Below are 8871 nucleotides of genomic sequence, written 5' to 3' on the forward strand. Positions count from 1 at the left end.
GGGGCCAGAAGCTGGAACGCACTACCTAATGACTTAAAAGTAACTAGTTTCAACATATTTAGATTGGATGCCAGAGTGATGTAAACTTGTTTGTTCTGTTTGTTTGTTTTTCTTTGTAATATTGATGATATTTTAATTGTATATTTATTTCGTATTATGTATCTTAATTGTATATACATGTAATGTGATTTTAATATGTACGCACGGACGTTCAGAAGAACAGCCATTGGCTGAAGTTCGTTTACCGTGTTGAAATAAAATAAATGAAATGAAATGAAATGAAAATGAAATGAATGATGATTGTGATGATGGTGATGAAGAAGATGATAATGATAGGGATGGTGATGATGATGATCATGACGGTCATGATGGTGATGATGATTTTGATGATGATGATGATGGTGATGATGATTTTGATGAAGATTGCAGGCCCGGATCCAGGGGGGGGAGGGGGCACAGGGGGCACATGCCCCCCTTTTGAGAAGCAAAATTAAAAATTTGTAATGTAAAAATGCCATGAAAACAGAGGTGTGCCCCCTCTTTTGAACTTGAAGACCTTTTTTTTTCTGCTTGTCAAATTTTTTCGTGGACGAAATATCCTCCGAAAAATTTGCCCCCCCCCTTTTGGAAAATCCTGGATCCGCCCCTGGATGATTTTTGGTATAAAATCTCTTTTATTTGTGGTTGAAGACCTTTTTTTTTTTTTTTTTTGCTTGTCAAATTTTTTCGTGGACGAAATATCCTCCGAAAAATTTGCCCCCCCCCCTTTGGAAAATCCTGGATCTGCCCCTGGATGATTACATGTATAATTTTTTTCACTGGTACCCCCACTCTACCTGGCTTTTACATGTATATCACTAGTACAATGGGGTAAGTACAAGTACAATGTGTCCAAGTACTTCACAGATATTACCCTTATCATTGGATAAGGGTACAAACCAAATATCAGTCAAACATTTCTCCATTCTTTCCAGCCGAGCGTCTTCAGCATGTGAATGGTAGCTATTGAATGACAATATATTTGTGTGAAAGTGAATTAGAATGAAGATGATTGCTTTTGTGCAATACAAGTGAGGAACAGGATGTGCTTTCCTGTTCTACAGCTATCAAATTACACTGTCCTCAATGCTCACCCACAGAAACCGCAGATTACTACGAAGAATTCTCTGTTGGTCTGATGTAGGCATTGTTATTCACCCGCCCTTTGATATTAGAAATAGCACCGAAAAGTTCCATGAATAGGGGAAACTACATGCATAATTCAAAGTTGAATTCTATGCTGCCTAATGTTTAGGGTCCAGATATTAACGTCGAACATGCCGAAGAAATGTCAACTCTTTGGATTTAGCTGCATGAAGTATGGCCAATTGGGACTGCGGTGAATGTATTTGGAATAACATGGAACACATGAAACCCATTAGCTCAGTCATTTCTGGTATGCAGCCTATGATAAGTTTTGGTAAATCCCCCAAAGTGCATACACTATCTTAATCCACAATTATGTAGATACATGTATGTATTGTATGCTTAAAAACAGTTATGATAAGAAGGGAAAATTTGTTTTATTGGATAATTATTGTGAGTTTACAGGAAATGTATTCACATGATTGATCTGTCACCAAAGCTTAAAATCCTCTGAAGAAGATTGTAAGTTTCAGTGTTTAAGGCAGGTTCATTCTCTAACCTCTCTTTGATCTATGTATGTTAAATAAATATGAAATTGATGATTTACTGTTCAATGTGTAGTTTGGTTTGAGTGTGGTGTAAATGATTTGCAGGGAGAAATAATATGATAGAGGCATAATATGGTCATATTTCTGTTACTCCATTCGATAAGAAATGTGATAAAGTTGCTTAGCAACCCTGCTAGAGCCCTAATGTAACCAATTGCTTCAAATAAATTATACTGTAAGCCAAACTCAAGTCATCATTTTGTGCAATTAGCTTGAGAAGATGAATTGTTGCCATATCATCAATTATAAGTTGTTTGACCAATATAAGCATTCACATGGCACTTCTAGAGGAAAAAGCCTACCAAAGTTTTCTGACCAGTCGCCGTATGAGGCAATCACAGTACAGTGCAAGTACTAAATAGACTGACCAGATATATCCTTTTAACACCTGTGTGGAAGCTGGCAAAGTCTAGATTGAAATCTTGCCAAAGGACATTTGTGCCATGAAGGGATACAGGGTGTGCACGGGGAGTTCACATCTTACATAGATATGTCATCCAACCACCTAATGGTATATGCATGTATTTGGTGAAAATTACCAATATTATAAAGCAGAGAAGTACTGGATATTGATAAAATCTGATTTCAGTTTGGGGCTGGAGAAATTTATATTACTTGGATGTTCAATGGGATGTCCATATCCCATGTTGTTGCAGTAATTTAAAACATCTGTTTTGATCATTATTATGTTGACTTTATTTTGTGTTAGTGCCTGGGAATGTGTTTTTAAGTGAAAAGGCCAAAATTAATAAAGATCATTGTGTGAAAGCAATTACTTGTTTTCATTGTATTCTAATCCTGTTACACAAAATACATTCCTATTATAGTTGATGGAAATTCAGTATTTAATTGTTAAGGTTCACTGTGTGATATTGTCTAGACATAGTGACTGTTCCTTTAGATATAAAGCTAAAATGCTTGTTAAATTCTGATCATTGAAATTGGGGACTGTGTACTACTCTACTAATGAAGAAGCGTCAATATCATGGACAATTGCAAAAATGAGTTCTTGTCAAGGTGACTCATCTTTATTATAAACATTGAATATTTACATGTAGCTGACAGTGTACCTTTTCATTCCAGACATATCTTACAGCTCATCTGAGAGGAAACCTGGGGGGGGGGGGGGGGGGAGGGGTGGTTGAAGGGTACTCAGATTTCTTTAAGACAGGGTGTGTATTGCTGAGAACCTTCAACCATTGCCCACTTACAAGGGTCCTTTTTGCTGTATTAAGTACGCATGTTTAAGGGTTTTGAGCTTTAAATATTACATTTTTACCTGTAATTTACATCTAATATAGCTGACAATTAGTAGGATTTTTAAGGGGAAAAGGCACTAAATACTATTTTCACCTAGAAATAGGATTTTTTTTAAACTTGTAAGGATGATGATGTTTTTCAAATTTTTGAAGAAAAATAGATTTTAGGCTTGGAAATAGGATAAAAAGAAATTAAGAATAGGATTTATTCATAATTGAGAATTTTGAGATTGGCAGCTCTGATTCTAAATGCAATTGCCAAACATTTAGCAGTTTTGTTGGTATAATTTTTTATTTCTCAGTGGTAGTTTGTCTACGGATGTTTTTGTGAAAAAATGAGAATGTGATAAAGGATCTTTCTTAAAAAAGTCACCCTTTCCAGCAGCTCCCCCAAGAATGTTACTGAATATAGTAATGCTTTGATATTCCCTGTCTTCTCCAACCTAAATATAACACACCTTGATCATCTCTTCTGAAAGCTAATGGCTCTCATGTTTCATGACCCCCAGCCGATACTGGGTAAATTATACATTTCTTGGCATTAATTTTTTTTTCAAGAGAACCTTGAAGCAGTTATTTTTAAGATGCATTATAATGTAAACTTCTCTTTGTTTTGATAGCTTTTTTTGAGTCACTGGTTTACTTGAACTCCAACAGTTAAAACCTTCCTTTATAATGTCATAATTCATAATGATTTTGATAAAAATCTGCTGCTAACTCTTATAAAAAGTACCGTAACTTGTTTGGATTTGTTAAGTGTATGGTGAAATGACTTATTATTTGGATTTCAAAGTAATTATCTAAGGGTCACTTAATATGTCAAATAATAGTTGTAAAGTAATTTTTTCAATCGATAATTCTTTGATCACATATGTTCATTGATCACTAGGCCTGATGCATATATTGAAATTTGGGCCTTGAGTAGATGCAACATAAAAGCTATATTATATATGTTTTGCTTACTCACATTTCAGTTGCTGTCTGTGTTGCATTCACCCATATGAGAGAGAATGTGAAATATTGAAAAATAGAAGATATTTTTTTGCTTCGTGTTTACTTACTGGCATTACTCTATTGCATTCACTCGTGCAAGAGAGAACCTGAAATACACTGTATGGAAAGATAGAAGATATTTTCCAAGGAGAGGGATTTTTTGGTTTCGTAAGATAAAATTATTGTGCAAGTAAACATTATATGGTCTTCTAACTCTTTCCCAGCTTTTGTTCACTATTTTAATCTGTTGAAATGCGCTTCCAGAAAAATACTGTTTTCTTTCCATCTCAGAATGACCTTTTAGAATGGTATGGTCTCTATGGTAACTGATTGGAACAATGGAAGTGTATCTTCATACATGTAAAAGCCGGATTACTGGCATGTAAGCAAACTCCTATCCCACAAAAAGAAAAAGCATCAATATTTTTAGCCACACAATATTGATATCTTGACATAAGGTTTTATCATTGAGTACGAAAAGAGCAATAACGATAAAATACAGCAACAGCAATAACAAGAAAATATGCTTTGTATTTGGTATACCCTGGGAATTCATTGGAGACAAAGTTCTGCTGTATTTTTGCCATGTTTATACATGTTTTCACTGAACTGTTTTCAAATTCATAAAGTTATATATGTATATATTTAGATCCAAACTTGATAGTATAGGGACCTTGAGCAGTGAATAACATGTATACCAGTAACACTCAAAAGATTAGAAATCAATCGAATTCCATAATACTCTGATGTAAACAGATAATAGAGGTCCTTGTCTGTTGTATCTTTTTTCCTGTTAGTTTATATTGGGCATTGTTGATAATGTATTGCCTCCCTGGGGTTTTTTATGCCTTTTCACAGAATATATTAGGCAACAAGGATTTTAGTGGTACACTACAAAGTGTGATGTATTTGTTAAAAAGAAATAAAGAAAAAACTCTCATTGTGGGATCAAACAGAAATTTCACTATCGTCATGAAAGAAATCTTCCAAAGGGTGAGATTTACAATCTAATTTGATTGTTTAAAAGATGACCAAAGTTCTAAAGTTGAATATATGGGTCCTGACATTGGTTGTTTTGTTTTATCAAGCAAAATTTGACTAATCATATTTTGAAACCTACTCACAAAAATAACATACATGTAAATTTAGTTAATATCTAATTGTCCTAGCGCATATTTGAAATAATAATTCAATTTCCTTCAATTTTCCTGACTTTGAAATTTGGTCATGCTGTGATATTGAAGTAAAATTGTCAATGGTTTGTCTGAATCATCTTGCAGTCATCCCAACCCTGATAATACCATGTAGCATCTGCATTGTGTTTGAAGGCTAAGCTGTGTTGAAGGGATTGATTCTTAATTTATTGATCTGTTATCTCATGGTATGCTAGCTCAAGTGGATTATGGAGGAAGGTGTTGAAGTCTCCTACATACTCACCGCACAGTCTGCGCTCTTTTTTGTAATGCTTTGCGTCCTTTTCTCTTGTTCTTTTGATAGGTTTTCATCTTGACAATGAAATTGAAAGCTGATCAACTGATGTATCAGTTATAGTCCATCAGTTTTCTGTTTTATTGTTGTGTGGGATAGAGAGAGAGAAGGGTAGAAAGAGAGAGGTGGAAAGAGGGGAGTGGAGAAAGGAACGTGGGAGAAACAGGGATAGAGGTAGATGTAAAATGAGGTCGAGAAGAGAAAAATTATCAATAGTGAAGATCTCTCAGTTGATTATATTTCATTGTCATTTTCCTGAAATTGAAAGTTGAAAACAAATCATTACCAAATTGATTATTACGCTTAATGAAGAGGAGTGGAGAAAAAAGTAGATGAAAAGATACTGATATATGACTTTGTGTATATGCTTTGATTATAGTATTGTTTATAATGAAAGATAATGATGATAAATCTCGACCATGAAAATGATGATGATGGTGAAGATGATGATGAAGATGATCATGATATCGATTATGATCTTTGATATCCATGAAAAATACTTTTGATAATTCAACAACACAAAGGCACGTCCAAACAAGCTCAATGCTCTGTCTTTTAGTATTGGAATCTTGCCCATTATTGGCTTTGCTGAAATGGAAGAAAGAGAAAGGCGAAATTCTGAGTGTAGTTCCTTCTGAGAAAAAAGGCTGTATGGCCTTTGGGTAAGATTTTGACCCCGATCCTACATGTAAGCAACAAAAAAAAGGTTGAGAAGTTCAGAATCTGTATCCATAACCCCTTTAAGCATCATCGTTAGGCAGGTCATAAATGCATAAAATCAGCCTTGAGATTGTATTGTAAAGCATGTAGTCACATTGAGATGATTGCGTTATCATTGCTTGCTCATCCTTGTAGCATGTATGAGGCTTAACTTCATCTTCTACCAATGCGAACCATCAACTTCAAATCAACTGTATCATAATCCAATCAGCCCCTATAAATGTCGTCCCGCCGGCCAACCATCAGACTAACAAGACGGTATTCAAGACAAATATTTATCGCAGCGGTCATTCGACCTTAGAGGTGGACATAGGTCAAGTTGCTGTCAAGATTGATTTGTAACAGATAACGCCCTGGCGGATGGTAGATAATAATGCCCTGATGCATGGTGCATATTGTTGGCTGACTGCATTGTATAGCATGTTACATAGAGACTCTAATGAGTATTCTAATAACTATTTCACCTTGGGTGTGAATTGGACCAACACTGTTGGATGTGGGTCTCATGATAAATTAAAATAATATGAATTAAATCATATTTATTCATCAATTGAATTGAATTGACTTAATCTATTGAATTTATTTTTGTAAAATAAACATAAATTTGCTTGTATTGTTTTTTTTTGTCTTCAAAATACCACACACGTATGTCCTTGCGTACTTTGGGGTTTACTTGAGATGTTAGAAATATTAAATCTGTATAGTTGAAAGTAATTTATGGTGTCAAGGTAATGGACCAATTTAATATTACATTGAGAAAGAGATTCCTTTCTATTTGACAAATTTACATGGGATAATGGTGATGAGTTTTTATAATACATATATAGTTTAGATGTTTTAAGGATTTCTTTTTACTTTGTGGTGAGAAAGTAAATTCAAGGAGGATTTTTAAAGAGTCACCATTCATGCTGCTCAAAATAAATTTTATGTAAAATAAAATAATGTTCAATAAGATACATTTTACGTACATGTATATATACAGTATATCCTTCACATCATAAATCTAATGCTTAATTGGAATGAAGGCATGCATTTTTCAGGAGACTTTATTTACCAAAACATAAAATAGGCTCTAAGGGATATTGTAATCTTGATATAAGATTGAATTATGGTAAAGATGATGATCATCTGAATCTATGGATAATGTATAGCGTCTTATGATTTGTACAAGAAATGTTCTGTATAGTCTTCTAATCATTGGACTTGTCTGTGTATTGGATGTTGAGCTTGGTGAGGAGGAAATTATCGCTCACTGGTCTCCTCTCTCTACTGAAGGAGAGCTTTCTTGATGGTTTAATATTACATCTCAATGCAAATTAAGCTGCCAGCAAGAATGCATCTTCTCACATTCTGTTGTTGCCAAATTTTGGTTGATAGTCTCTCAATCCAGCAGCTTTCTAAAGATTGCCTGGATTCTCACTTTGGCAAAACACACAAGTGGTAGGGATCAAAGGGGATACAGACTGAGAAGTTAAGTGAAAATATTTAGGATGAGGCTTGAAAATAGTTTTAAAGGAATGAGGGCTTAAGCTCCATGCTTTTATCAAAAGTATTATAATGGAAAATGACAATTTCAAAAAATCCTTTTGCACTGAAAATAGTTTACTATAGTACTTTACTTTTCTTCAATATTGAAATCATACAATTGAACATTTTTGTAAGAGCTAATTTTGTGCAGACTGCAGATGTATTCATTCAGTTATAGCTCTTCAATATACATGTACATTAAGAGCATTGTCAATGGTTTCTAGTCAGTCATTTCTAGAGACCATTTATGGATGGATGGATAGATAGATAGATTGGTGTGCGGATAGATGGATGGATGGATAGATTGGTGTGTGGATGGATGGATGGATAGATTGGTGTGTGGATGGATGGATGGATAGATTGGTGTGTGGATGGATGGATGGATAGATGGATAGATTGGTGTGTGGATGGATGGATAGATAGATAGATTGGTGTGTGGATGGATGGATGGATATATTGGTGTGTGGATTGATGGATGGATAGATGGATAGATTGGTGTGTGGATGGATGGATGGATAGATTGGTGTGTGGATGGATGGATAGATAGATAGATTGGTGTGTGGATGGATGGATGGATAGATAGATTGGTGTGTGGATGGATGGATGGATAGATTGGTGTGTGGATGGATGGATGGATAGATTGGTGTGTGGATGGATGGATGGATGGATAGATAGATTGGTGTGTGGATGGATGGATGGATAGATTGGTGTGTGGATGGATGGATGGATGGATAGATAGATTGGTGTGTTGATGGATGGATGGATGGATAGATAGATTGGTGTGTGGATGGATGGGTAGATCGATTGGTATAAGAAACATAAAATCTAACCATGGTAGGTGCTTGTTCGTGTACTGTGAAATCGTCAAATTTCATGTTGGTTGATTAAGTGCCTGGATTTTCTGAATCCGGTTACAAACCTCAGCTTGCACATTGGATATTCATGACCACTTCACAAGTACATGGCCATGTTCCTGCATGCAAGCCAGGATAACATTAAGGAATTCTCCGGCCTGGCTCATCCTGATCATGCTGGTATACACCCACAGGCATCGTCATAAGAGGACTGGGTGTTTTATTCATGAAGCAATGTACCCGTAGCATCCTGTATATGGATGTCTGTTGCATGATAGTTCCCATTGGAGAGGTTGA

This window comes from Lytechinus pictus, chromosome 12 (genome assembly GCF_037042905.1).
Source record: "Lytechinus pictus isolate F3 Inbred chromosome 12, Lp3.0, whole genome shotgun sequence".
NCBI classification, from domain to species: Eukaryota; Metazoa; Echinodermata; class Echinoidea; order Temnopleuroida; family Toxopneustidae; genus Lytechinus; species Lytechinus pictus.